The sequence below is a fragment of the Oratosquilla oratoria genome, chromosome 26, assembly GCF_046742065.1.
Source record: "Oratosquilla oratoria isolate Oo_2021 chromosome 26, ASM4674206v1, whole genome shotgun sequence".
In the NCBI taxonomy this organism is placed as follows: Eukaryota; Metazoa; Arthropoda; class Malacostraca; order Stomatopoda; family Squillidae; genus Oratosquilla; species Oratosquilla oratoria.
Genome location: NC_134802.1, coordinates 34,437,120 through 34,452,119, shown reverse-complemented (window position 1 = coordinate 34,452,119; position 15,000 = coordinate 34,437,120).

Genomic DNA, 15,000 nt, shown 5'->3' with positions numbered 1-15,000 from the left:
TCATTATTATTATTATAATTATTATTATTATTATTATTATTATTATTATTATTATTATTATTATTATTATTGTTATTATCATTATTACTATTATTATTATTACTAATATTACTATTATTATTATTTCTATCATTATTATCATTATTACTATTGTAATTATTATTATTATTATTGTTAGCTTTATTGATAATATCATTATTGTTGTTACTATTATCATAATTAGTGTCATTATTATTATTACTATACTAATATTATCAGTATTATTATAACGAACACCATAATTTATTGTACTGTTATCATTGATATCATTATCTCTAACATCATTATTATTATCATAACAATAATTTTTTTTTTTCGTTGAAATTCATCCGTGGTACCCAATTAGTATTCATACTATGTGTGATTTTTTTTTTAATAATAATTCCTATTCCGGTACCCAATTAGTATGCATGCCATGTTTACTCTTTCTATATCAAAAGCTGAGGTAGGCATATCTTCTTTAATTTATTCGGGCATTCCATTATTATGTATACCAGCTTCGGGCTGGCTTTCTATTTTGAAAACGAAGGGAACAGCTATTGAAGATTGGCCTTCATACATAAATGTATATATATATATATATATATATATATATATATATATATATATTTATATATAATATATATATATATATATATATATATATATACATATTGAAAACGAAGGGAACAGCTATTGAAGATTGGCCTTCATACATAAATGTATATATATAAATATATATATATATATATGTATATATACATGTATATGTACATATGTATATACATACACACACATATATATATATACATGTATATATATATATATTGATAGATTGGCCTTCATACATATATATCTATATATATATATATATATATATATATATATATATATATATATATATATATATGCTATCCAAATTACCCTCGCGTTGCTGCGGACAAATGATGATAATTTTAATTTTGATAGAATTTGTGGAGAAAAGTTACACGTATCAATATAACTCAATGGAAAAGGTAACAAAAATAAAAGGTTAATAAAGTAAGAAAAAAATAATAATTTGAGGAGGGAAACGCCCTTTGGAAATGAAATATACTTATCCAAGTAGCCTGGGTTATGGTGAATATATATGGTTTGGGAGAAGTTCGTGAACAGACAGACAGACAGACAGAGGCTACTACTTTATTATAGTAGATACAAATGAAAGATAGTTATCCAAATACCTTGGGTTATAAGGTTTCAGAATATATATGGTTATAGGGGTCTATCTGCAAAAACCTAGGAGTTCGTGAATAATCCCTAACCTAACCATACCCCACCTAACTTTAACCCTTAACCCTAACCAAATTTTTTTTTAAATGAAATATAGTTATCCAAGTACCTGGAGTGATAGGGTATCAGAATCTCCAAAACCCTAGGAGTTCGTGAACAGACAGACAGACAGACAGACAGACAGACAGACAAATGAAAGATCCAAGTACCTTGGGTTATAAGGTTTCAGAATATATATGGTTATAGGGGTCTATCTGCAAAAACCTAGGAGGAGTTCGTGAATAATCCCTAACCTAACCATACCCCACCTAACTTTAACCCTTAACCCTAACCAAATTTTTTTGTTGAAATGAAATATAGTTATCCAAGTACCTGGAGTGATAGGGTATCAGAATATATATGGTTATGGGGGTCTATCTCCAAAACCCTAGGAGGAGTTCGTGAACAAACAAACAGACAGACAGACAGAGGCTACTACTTTATTATAGTATATATATATGTATATATATATATATATATATATACATATAGATATATACATATAGATATACATATATATGTATGTATATATACATATATATATGTATATGAATATATATATATATATATGTGTGTGTGTGTGTGTGTGTGTGTGTGTGTGTGTGTATACACACACACGCACACACACACACACAAACACATATATATATATAAATAGATATATATATATATATACATGTTGAGGTGTGAAGACAGAATGTGTGGTAGGGTGGTGAGTTTAAACGCCAAGAATCCGCTAAAGTTTTATTACTGACGTTTCGTCCAACTAGGACTTCTTCAGAGTGTACACATATAAGACATTGACAATTTATATATTCACACAGCTCACCCCGTTCCTCCCCGGTCAATTTTGTTGTCATCTCGCTTTCGTCTGGCTTCTTGGAGAATTAGGCTGCTTGCTACCCACGCTAACTTGACAAAACCGTCCCAATGATTGCTACATGGGAGTGAACTTATGTACGCTGCCTCAATTGTCCTCTGTTTTCTCCCAGAATTGCTCCATAATGGACTTGACAAAAAGGAAAGGAGGACAATTGAGGCAGCGTACATTACTTCACTCCCATGTAGCAATCATCGGGACGGTTTTGTCAAGTTAGTGAGGTTTACAAAGGATTACAAAGGCGGAGCATGCCGACAGGAGACCTTTTGATCCATATCTAGGTCGGGTGCGAAAAAAAAATCATATTAATAATAAAATAATAAATAAAAACTATGATAATGTAAATAACAAATAAAATACATAAATAAATGCATAGGTATAGTTAAATAATAAACAAACAGGTAAATAGTAAATAATAATAAATTGACATATAACTAATAATAAATAAAAAATCAGACAGACAAATGATAACAAAACAAAAAATAATATAAGATAAATTATAATCATTACAGCATCTTACTTAGGTATTTATCTAAATGATTCTTAAAGCTTTGAACTGAACTACATTGCACTACCTGTGCAGGAAATTTATTCCATTCATTAACTACACGGTTGGCGAAGTTGTTTCCACCCACTTCCAAATTAAATCTATTTCCGGCCAGATTGAGACCATTGTTTCTTGTCTGATTCTCATTCAGGGTAAAAATTTGGTCACTTTTTATGTTGTCAATCCCTTTAGAATCTTAAAGACCTGTATCAAGTCACCTATGAGTCTACGCTTTTTAGAGAAAACAGATTCATATGTTTTAGTCGATTTTCGTATGATTTATTTTTGATATTTGGAATCAGTTTTGTGGCTCGCCGTTGTACTCTTTCCAATCTGTCAATGTCTTTAATGAGATTCGGTGACCATACGGAAACAGCATATTCCAAATGTGGACGAACTAACGATTTATATAGCTTGTTAATGAGTGATGGACTTTTGAAATCAAAAGATCGCGCAATCAGTCCCAGAATCTTATTTGCTTTCTCAGAGGCTGAAATACACTGCTTGGATGATTTGAGGTCGTTACTGATAATTACGCCGAGATCTTTTTCACTATCCACTTTTGTTAACGAATTTCCAAATAACTTGTAATCGTACTTACTGTTATTTTTACCTATGTGCATTACCTTGCATTTACTTGTGTTAAATTTCATTAGCCACTTTTCAGACCATTGCTGTAATTGATCTAAATCTTCTTGAATATCTAATTGGTTTGAGTGATCATTTGCCACTCCGCACAGTTTTGTATCATCAGCAAATTTGGAAACAGTAGATTTTAGTCCATGGTCTATATCATTTATATATATACTATGAATAGAAGTGGCCCAAGAACGGAACCCTGAGGAACTCCACTTGCAACACTTTTCCATCCAGAAGTTTGTCCTTTTAAAACAACTCTCTGTTTTCGATCATTCAACCAATTACTAGTCCAACCTAATAGGCTACCACTTATTCCATGCAAAGCTAATTTAGTAAGTAGTCTTTCGTGTGGGACGGTATCAAAAGCTTTTGCAAAGTCTAGATATACTAAATCTATATTGTTTCTTTTGTCATAATTGGAGATAACTGTGTTGTAGAATTCGAGTAAGTTAGTCACGCAAGAACGTTTCCGTCTGAAACCATGCTGGCTATCATTTATCAAACGGTTACTTTCTAAATGATGTTCGATAGCATCTCTGATGATAGTTTCCATTATTTTTCCTACGATTGAAGTCAAACTTATAGGCCTATAGTTATTTGGTTTCTTTTTGTCACCTTTTTTGAATATGGGAGTAACGTTAGCTAGCTTCCATTCTCTTGGGACATCTCTGGATATGATGGATTTCTTGAAAATAATTTCTAATGGAACAACAATCTCATTTTTTCATTTCCTTTAAGATTCTTGGATGCCAACCGTCAGGCCCTGGTGTTTTATTAACTTTGAGTTTGTCTATACACCTTTTAATTTTTTCTTTTGTTATATTTACCGTACCGAGTAAGTTTACCCTAGACTTTTCACAGGTTTCAGTTTGGAATTCAGCTTGAGGTGTTTCGTTTACGAATACCGAGCTAAAATAATTGTTTAAGATATTACACATTCCTTCATTTGAATATTCAAGTTGACCGTCAGCAGATAATAGTGGACCAATGTGATTCCGAACAACCTTTTTATCTCTAATGTAACTATAGAATTCTTTGGGATTCTCTTTGGATTTCTCATCGATGTTCATTTCGTATTGTCGTTTTCTTTTTCTTATTGTCTTTTTTAAATCTCTCTGTATTGATACATAACTTTCATAGTCATTAGATACACCCGAGCACTTATATTTCTTATAAGCCTGTCTCTTTTTAGCAATACTTTTTTCAGTTTCTTTGTCGAGCCACTTTGGGCGAGCCTGATTTGGGGGACGTCTGTCCTTAAAAGGACTGTAAGTTTGAATCATCTTAGTGAGCGTATTTTGAAATATTTCCCACATCTGATCTACAGGTCTTTCGTTTAATTTTGCCTCCCAATCTGTAAGCTGAAGCTCCTGACGTAGTTCTATGAACTGAGCTTTACTGAAATCGGGTATTTTAGAAACACAAGTATCTATTCTAAAATTGTTTAGGAGTTTGAATCTAACTAGGTTGTGATCGCTATTTGCAACAGATTCACCGACTTCTACATCAGTTACCATGCTTTCGCGGCTAGTGATCAAAAGATCGAGTAAGTTTCCATATCTTGTGGGCTCTTTTACATGCTGAATTAAGTAATTGTCACCAAGAAAATCAAACAAGCGACTACCTATATGGCCATGTTCAAGGGTCATCCAATCAATGTCAGTAAAATTGAAATCACCCATTATCAATAAATCCCGGTCGCAGAAACTAGACAGTTCTTGAAATAACAGTTTGTCGTCTGCTAATGATAATGTCTTTGGCCTATATCTTGAGGGTAGCAAGCAGCCTAATTCTCCAAGAAGCCAGGCGAAAGCGAGATGACAACAATATTGACCGGGGAGGAACGGGGTGAGCTGTGTGAATATACAAATTGACAGTGTCTTACATGTGTACACTCTGAAGAAGTCCTATTTGGACGAAACGTCAGTGATAAAACTCACCACCCTAGCACTCACTCATATGTATATATATATATATATATATATATATATATATATATATATATATAGACATACACCAAGAGGTTTTTACTTTTTATAAGGAAGGTAGCCAAGTCAAAGGCACGTACATACTCCCACCTATTCCACTCCCATCCACCACCCTTCCTCCCCCCTTATCTTAGCTCCTCGTGGATGACGGGTCATCCCTGTACCCCGCCCACCACCCTGGGTCAGGAGCAATGCAGCAAGACTCAGTACATCCACTGCAAGTCCGCTTCACTTAATCGGTGAGAAATGAGATAAGGAATTTGGTGACAAAGACGAAAAGAGGAGATGATGACTTAGAAGGAGCCTAAAAGCGGCCCATACACGATCAATTATATTGCGCAATTTCATTGTCAATACTCTGAATTGACAATTAAATTGACCGTGTATGGGCGATATATCCCCCATACACGGTCAATTTGATTGTCAATTCAGAGTATTGACAATGAAATTGCGCAATATAATTGATCGTGTATGGGCCGCTTAAGAAGCCTGTGATTTAGAAGCGCGTTGAAAAAGAGATGAGGGAGCAGGACAGGGAAGGGAGTTAGGTCGAGATAGGTTAAGTTAGGTTAAGGTGAGTGATATCGTAAAGAATGACTTAGAAGGAGCCTAAGAAGCCTGTGACCTAAAAGGGCGTTGAAAAAGACATGAGGGAGCAGGACAGGGAAGGGAGTTAGGTCGAGATAGGTTAAGTTAGGTCAAGATAGGTCGAGGTGAGTGATATCGTGAAGAATGACTTGGACATGGAGGTGAGAAATAAGATGTTGAAGGTGGTGATGCAATAGGAGGAAGAGATAGAGAGAGAAAGGGAGAGAGAGAGAAAGATTTTATCTCTATTTACCAAGGGCTTTTTCCCCCTCATAGGAGAGTTAACAAAAATGATGTACAAATAAATAGAATAAATAAGAAAAAAAGTAACAAAACATATATATATATATATATATATATATATATATATATATATATATATATATATATATATATATATATATATATATATGAATAAGATGAAAATAAGGTGAAAAGATGAAAAGCAATAAAGAACGGATGAGAATAATCAAACTAAAACAACATACCAAACAACTACAGAATATCTGCAAGAACAAATAACCGCCCCCCCTTCCTCCCTCCTCCCCTACACCTCCCCCCTTACCCCTCCCCTCCCCCTCACTCCTTCCTCCACCTCCACCTTCCCTCTCCCCTTCTCTCCTTCCTCCACCTCCACCTTCCCCCTCTCCCCTCCCCCTACCCCCTTCCTCCCTCCTCCCCTACACCTCCCCCCTTCCCCCTCCCCCTCTCTCCTTCCTCCACTTCCACCTTCCCCCTCCCCCTCCTTTCCCACCCCCAAGACCTGACTCTCCCTACCCCCTCCCCCTCTCCCCTCCCCTTCCCCCTTCTTCCTTCTTCCCCCTCCCCCTCACTCCTTCCTCCACCCCCACCTTCCCCCTCCCCCCTACCTCTTCCCCTTTCCCCTCCCCCTTCCCCCTTCTTCCTTCTCCCCCCCCCCCCAGGAATGTGATTGGTGTCTCGTCGTGTGCCATGACACGTCTCCTGTGCCGAGGGATTCCCAGGTGCAGCGGCGGGCGTGCAGCTGGTTCCTTCCAGCCGGTTCCGTGTCCTGTCCTGTCCTGTCCTGAAGTGCAGGTGGCGAACGCAAAGTCCTTCGAACAGTTTCTGCCCCGCAAACAACTATTCATTTGTTTATTTACTTGCATTTATTTATCATTGTGCATATATATATATATGTATGTATATATATACATATATATATATATGTATGTATTTATATTATGTTACAGTAAGAACACGTACCTAGGGATTACGCGTAATCCCTGAATGTTTATTCAGTGAATACGCGTAATCCCCGGTTCACTAAACTAACCTAACCTAACCGAACTAACCTGACCTAACCGAACCTAAACGAACCTAACCGAACCTAACCTAACCTAAACTAACCTAACCTAAGGTTAGGTTAGGTTAGGTTAGGTTAGTGAAACGGGGATTACGCGTATTCACTGAATAAACGGTTAGTGAAACGGAGATTACGCGTATTCACTGAATAAACATTCAGGGATTACGCGTAATCCCTAGGTACGTGTTCTTACTGTAACATATACATAAGAAATCACATGGACTCGTGATTCTAAATATGAAAAAAAAAACACCAAGGAAAATTATAAAATTATAACCAAGTGCTTTCGTCTATTTAGACATCCTCGTACCCTGAGGATGTCTAGATAGATGAAAGCGCTCGGTCATCATTTGATTAATTTCCTTTGTGGTTTTTCTGCATATATATATATATATATATATATATATATATATATATATATATATATACCTCCCATATATATATGTTTGTGTGTGCCTGAATATATATATATATATATATGTATATATATATTCATATATATATATATATGAATATATACACATGAATATATATATGTATATATATATGTTATATATATATATGTATATATATATACATATATATATATATATATGAATATATGCACATGAATATATATATATATATATATATATATATATATATTCACATTTATATTTACATATATACATGAGGAAGAGGACGAGGAGGACGAGGAGGGCGAGGTGGAGGAAAAAAGCGAGAAGGGCGAGGAGGAGGAGGAGGAGGACAGAGACGGAACCAAGATCCCATGCAAGCATAACCCGACCCATATATCTTGGAGGGGCACAAACACATTGACCAGTCCATCACAGCCCCTTATATATATATATATATATATATATATATATATATATATATATATATATATATATTATATACGTATGTATATGTGTGCGAATGTGTTTGAGGAAGGTGGCAAAGAAGACACGGGTCTAGTTCAAAGTTTATTCCAGACCGGTTTCGCTTTGAGCTTCTTTTCCCACCTTCCTTAACTTGTCACAGTATCTTAATAAATATGTGTGTCTATGTATATATATATATATATATATATATATATATATGCATGTATGTATATGTTGTGTGAATGTGTTTGAGGAAGGTGGCAAAGAAGACACGGGTCTAGTTCAGAGTTTGTTCTCGACCGGTTTCGCTTTGAGTTTCTTTTCCCACCTTCCTCAACTTGTCATAGTATCTCAATAAATGTGTATATATATATATATAGATAGATAGATAGATAGATAGATATAGATATATATATATATATGCATATATATATATATATACATACATACATATATATATGTATATATATATATAATATATATATATATATATACACATATATATATATGTGTGTGTGTGTGTGTGTGTGTGTGTGTGTGTGTGTGTGTATGTATACACACACACCTGCAAAATGCTTTTGATAAAGTACCACACAAAAAACTACTAAGAAAAATTGAAACAATAGGTGGAATACAGGGAAAATTATTGGAATTGATGAAAGATTTGTTGAAATGAAGAAAAATGAGAGTGATACTTAGAGAAAAGAACTCAAATTGGGTAAACATGTTAAGTGGAGTCCCGCAAGGCTCCGTGTTGACTCCGATAATGTTTGCTGTTTATATAAACGACATGGATGAAGGAATTGAATGTTATATAAACTTCTTTGCAGATGATGCGAAACTGATTAAAGAGAGTGAGTGAAGAAGATTGCAAATCTTTTCAAGAAGACCTGGACAAAGTCTGGAAATGGAATAAAAAGAACGAAGTGAAATTCAACATTAAGAAATGTAGTATAATGGAATTTGGAAAAAGTAAAAATAGAATATCCGGGTCAATACAAAACTGGAACAAAGGAAGTTACAAAAGTAAACGCAGGGAATACGTACGTCTGCCGAAGATTTTCTGACGTTTCTACCCGACTCCTGAGGGGATTTATTTAATGGGACCTACAAAAACTATTTGATATCGCGGGACATATTATATATTTCAAAGGTACCTTCCCACTGCATCTATTCATCTCCCCGAATCCCTTTTCCTGACTTTCTACACAATTTTTTATCTATGTTATTTTACATATCTATTTCATTTTATTCACCACGCTAGAGGTCGCAAAGCTTTCGTGTTGATCAGGTCCTCGACTATAAACTAAAATTTCTTTTTTGGGTTACATTCTTGAGACGCAGCGAACCTTTGCCAACTCGATATTTCGGGTGCTTCCCACAGGGCGAGGAGACTGCTCCTGTCGCGAGTCCATGCAGGATTAAAATTCCTTCAAATTCCTGAAAACGGGAAAAACGAAAACAGACAGAAAGAAATGGACATTCACCTCTGCAGACTCTCAGAGGCAGAGACTCCCTGTTCCACTTTTTCCCTCAAATTCCTAAAAAGAAATGAAAAAAAAGGAAATGGACACTCGCCTCTGAGACTCCTTGTTCGCTTTTTTTTTTTTTTTTTTAACCCTTTCGGCATTTGCCATAAAACTTAAACCAAAAGCGATAAAATCTCCACTCGGCCATGACTCGCTGTAATTCTAATAGCTATCCAGATAATCATCTTTTACAATAGCTTATTTAGTATCGTTGTTTTCATTCTTAGCGGCTCTCCCTAAGATTAGGCATAGAACCCACCCACCACATGCGGTAGCGAGGAGACCACGCATCGACCTTTCAACGTGCGCCGTCCACGACACGATGCCGTGTTCACATATAACCACGGATGTCTACGGACACTTTCACACGTGGTCGTGACGTGTGAAAGCGTCCATAGACACCCATGGTTTTTTGGAGAGCACGACGTTGTGCCGTGGACGACGCACGGCGAATAGTCGATACGTGTGAAACGAGCCAAACACGCCACCTTTGCCCTGTGTACTTGGCATTCCATTACATATCTTCCTTGAAACGAGGTCGTGACAGGTCGTCCGTGCTTCTCTCCCCCTCCCCCCCACACTCCCTCCCCCCTCACCTTTCTCTCATCTCCCACTCCCTAACCCACTCCTATACTCTATTCTCAGTTTACTACACCCTCTCCACCCATCCCTTTCCCTTTCCCTCCTCCTCTTCCCCCCTCACTCCCCTCCCCTCCCCTCCCCCTCGCCTTCTCTTTACCCAACCTCCCCTCCCCTCCCCTCTCCTCCCCTCTGTTCCTTTCCCTTTCCCTTCCCTTTACCTCACACTTCCCCTTCTTCCCTTCCCCTATTCTCCCTCTCTAACCTCTACTCCACCCACACCTCTCTCCCCTCCTCTCCCCTTCCTGTCCCCTCCTTTCTCTTCCTATCCATTCCTCTTCCTCCCTAGACCCTTCCTCCCTTCTTCTCTTCCCTTTCTCCTTCCCCTACCACCCCTCATTCCTCTCCTCCTACCTCCCTTCCTCTTCCCTTCTTCTCCTATCCATTCCTCTTCCTCCCTAGACCCTTCCTCCCTTCTTCCCTTCCCTTTCTCCTTCCCCTCCCACCCCTCCTTCTTCTCCTCCTATCTCCCTTCCTCTTCCCTTCTCTTCCTATCCATTCCTCGTCCCCTCTCCATCCTACCTTCCTTCATCACTTCCCTTTCTCCTTCCCCTCCCACGCCCCTCCCCTCCCCTCCTCCCTCCTCCCTCCTCCCTTCCTCTTCCCTCCTCACCCGTCTCATCTCCGTCCTTATTCATTGCAGCTGCACCTCGTGGCCCTTCCCGTCCATCTCCTCGCCCCCTCCTCCTGTCAGCTTTCACTGTCTAACTGTTTTTTCACTGTCAACTTGGATACCGTAAGCACAGGTGACCACATGTACCACCAACACCTGCAGTCCGGTGACGCACTTTATACATTGTATTCTGGTTGCCGGCAGGGGATTCTATTCAACCCGATGAGATACTTGTACGTACTGGAGCACCGGATGGCTCAGGGGTAGCGCTCTCAATTCGTAATCTGGTGACCTCAGTTCGATTCTAAGGATGGTGACAGAAATGAATGCTGATGAAAAAAGGATTCATATGTAAGTGTACGTATGTTAGAACACTGTCAGGCTCGCCTGATGCCTTAAACAGACAACACACACACTAACAAATCCAGCCCTATATATATATATATATATATATATATATATGTATATATATATGTATATATATATATATATATTGTGTGTGTGTGTGTGTGTGTATGTGTGTGTGTATATATGTGTGTGTATAAATACATATATGTATATATATATATATATGTGTGTGTATATATATATTTCCCACATTGAATTTTTTGTGTCAGGCTGGAGGCTGTTTATATATGTATATATTATATATATATATATATATATATATTATATATATATACATATATATATGTATATATATATGCATAAATATGTATATATATATATGTATATATATATATATATATATATATATATATATATATATATATATATATATATATAAACAGCCTCCAGCCTAACACAAAAAAAAATTATGTGCGAAATCAAAATGGGGAGAAACCCCTCTCCCCCCCCCCCGTGGGGGTCCTCTTCCCTTTAAGGAAGAAGGTACAGCGTTACTATATTTTGTTCTGGTTAATTTCAGGCGTTTTTATTTACCAGAAGGGAGTACCTTGGGTATAACTATGTTTATTTCACCTTTGAAATTATTTATTCACAATAGACCCTATGGAAAGTAAAGTAGCGAAAAAAATTAATCATTCACACACACACACACACACACACACACACACACACACACACACACACACACACACACACACACACACACACACACACACACACAGAATAGGAGACGGGACCCAACGAGCGTTGCTCTTTTCCTGTATACTACAATTAGGTAAATACACACACACACACACACACACACACACACACACACACACACACACACACACACACACACACACACACACACGTATACACACGCTGACTTGAACACATACGGATCACACATTTGTGCACGCATACGTATAAACACGCGCATACACTCCCGACACCAGTATATTAACGAACCCAAATACACACGCACACACTAATATCCTCATAAATATACATAGGAATACAAACATGCATTACAACGTCCAAAACCCGTTCAAGGTAATGCATGCAGATGGGAAAGTCAGACAGTCAGTCAGCCAGTCTGTAGGTCTATCTGTCAGTCTGTCTGTCTTTGCATGTTTACGTATATACGAGTATACACGCACACAAACACACACACACGACAAACGCGCAAACACACACACACACACACACACACACACACACACACACACACACAAATATATATATATATATATATATGTATATATACCATAGACATTTATACATCTATTTATATATATATGTATATATATATGTATATATATGTATATATATGTATATATATATATATATATATATATATATATGTATAAAGCAGAAACTACAGGGAAAATAAAGTCAGAATACTAAACGATTTCGTCTATTACGACATCCTCAGAGTACAAGAAAGAGAAATAGATATAGTATAAGGACGGGCCAAATGTCTAGTGAGTTTTTTGTCCATGTAAGGGACACTAACCATAGTACTGACTGGGACAATGTTAACAAAATTGTTGTTTTTAATTCTGTTTTAGAAAGGAATATCATTGAATCCGGTTTTATAAAGAGCAATTTTGATAACAATATCAACTTGAGTTTAGGTTTATTTAAACTAGATAATTTTATAATTAATAGGATAGTAAAGCAGTACTATGGCTCCGAATTGTGGTAGATGTCCTGTGGACGTTTCGGCCACATGGTTATGCTCCCTTGTATTTGCTGTTTTATTGTTTTACTATTTCTAGTAAAAGAGGTATGGAAGGCATATGTGGATGGATAGAACATGAGGGGACGTAAAAGCATGAGGTGGATGGATGGTGTGAATTGGGCTTTGGGGAAGAGGGGAATGTCTGTTGAGGAAGGAAGGGAGAGGACGGAAGACAGAGGTGAGTGGAGAATGGGGGTATATGGATGATGTTGTGATTGCAGGAGGAGGACTGGGCGGGGGGTGGGGGTGGGTGTGTGAGTGGATTTTGACGCAGCCCGAAGGGATTTCTCCCCGTCCTCTCCTTATATGCAAGGGGGGACGGAGAGGGGGGGTCGCCGATTAAATGAAGCGGCCTTGCTGTGGATGTGCTGTGTCTTGCGACACTGCTTCTGACCCAGGGCGGTGGGCAAGGTGCAGGGATGACCCGTCATCCAGGAGGTGCTCAGATGAGAGGGAGGGTGGGAGGGGTGTGGAGTGTATTTAGGGATGAAATGGGTGGGAGTGTTTTTATGCCTTTCCCTTTTTGGCTACCTCCCTTGAAAGTGGGAAAAAGCCTTGGTATATGTATGTATGTATGTATTATTTCTATTATTAGTTCCATTTGTATATGAATGTGTGTGTATGTATATTGTACGAAACTTTTATGTTGCTATAACCTTCCCCAGTTTTCTTATTTCTGTATAAATACTGTGTTCTATTTCTCTTTCTTGTACTCTGAAGATGTAATAGACGATAACGTTTAGTATTCTGACATTATTTTCCCTGTAGTTTCTGCAATATTATTTAGTCACGGTTTTTTTTGTGATTATTTTTGCATATATATATATATATATATATATATATATATATATGTATACACACACACGTATATATATATACATATGTGTGTGTGTGTGTGTGTGTGTGTGTGTGTGTGTGTGTGTGTGCGCGCGCGTGTGTGTGTGTGCGTGTGTGCGTGTGTGTGTGTGTGTGTGTGTGTGTGTGTGTGTGTGTGTGTGTGTGTGTGTGTGTGTGTGTATGTGCACATATGTGTGCCTTTGTGTCTTCTTTGCACCGTTCCCTCAGTCCCTCTCTCCTTCCCCTCTTTTCCTCTCCTTCCCTTTCTCTCTCTTTTTCTATTTCTCTTTCAAACATATTCTCTCTCTTTGTTGTCGTCTCTTATTTGATTCGGCGTTTTCCTGGTCCACTGCGCGCATCAGCGATTCCGCAGCGACGGAACGCGATGGAGCGTTGGATTCAACTCTTGGTCACGCCTGCGGGGCTGAACGCGTTGCTGCACACATTCATCTTCTGCGGTCACTGTTTTGGCTCGTTTTACACGTATCGACTTTTCGCCGTGCGCCGTCCACGACACGACGTCGTGCTTTCAAATAATCGCGGGTATCTACGGACGCTTTCACACGTGGTCGTGATTGTGTGAAAGCGTCCACAGGCACCCATGGTTATTGGAGAACACGACGTCGTGTCGAGCACGGCGCACGGCGAAAAGTCGATACGTGTGAAACAAGCCTTTGGGACATCGTTGACGCCCGAAAATGCTATTCAGAAATGAAAGTTTGACTTGTTTCCAATATCCACATGAAAATATTTTCTTTTCACATTGTATTTCAAAGATCGTGAAAACAACATATAGACAAACAAAGGAAGAAGTTGAAATTGATTAGTAAACAGATAAATGATACACAAATCATATACACAAATAAATACATAAATTTTGTAGATTTAATAGCCAATATATTTCATCACATAATATAGATATTTCATGACCTTTATTGATTTTGTTCTGTCGCCAGACGATTTTATTCAGCTAAGGAAACCTTTATCTTTACCTTTTGATGTAGCAACGTCTTCCGTATTGATGCCATTGGTGAGAATGTTCCTTCTCCAAACAAGCCTTTTTATTCAGCTTGGGCGGGACCCCCTGACA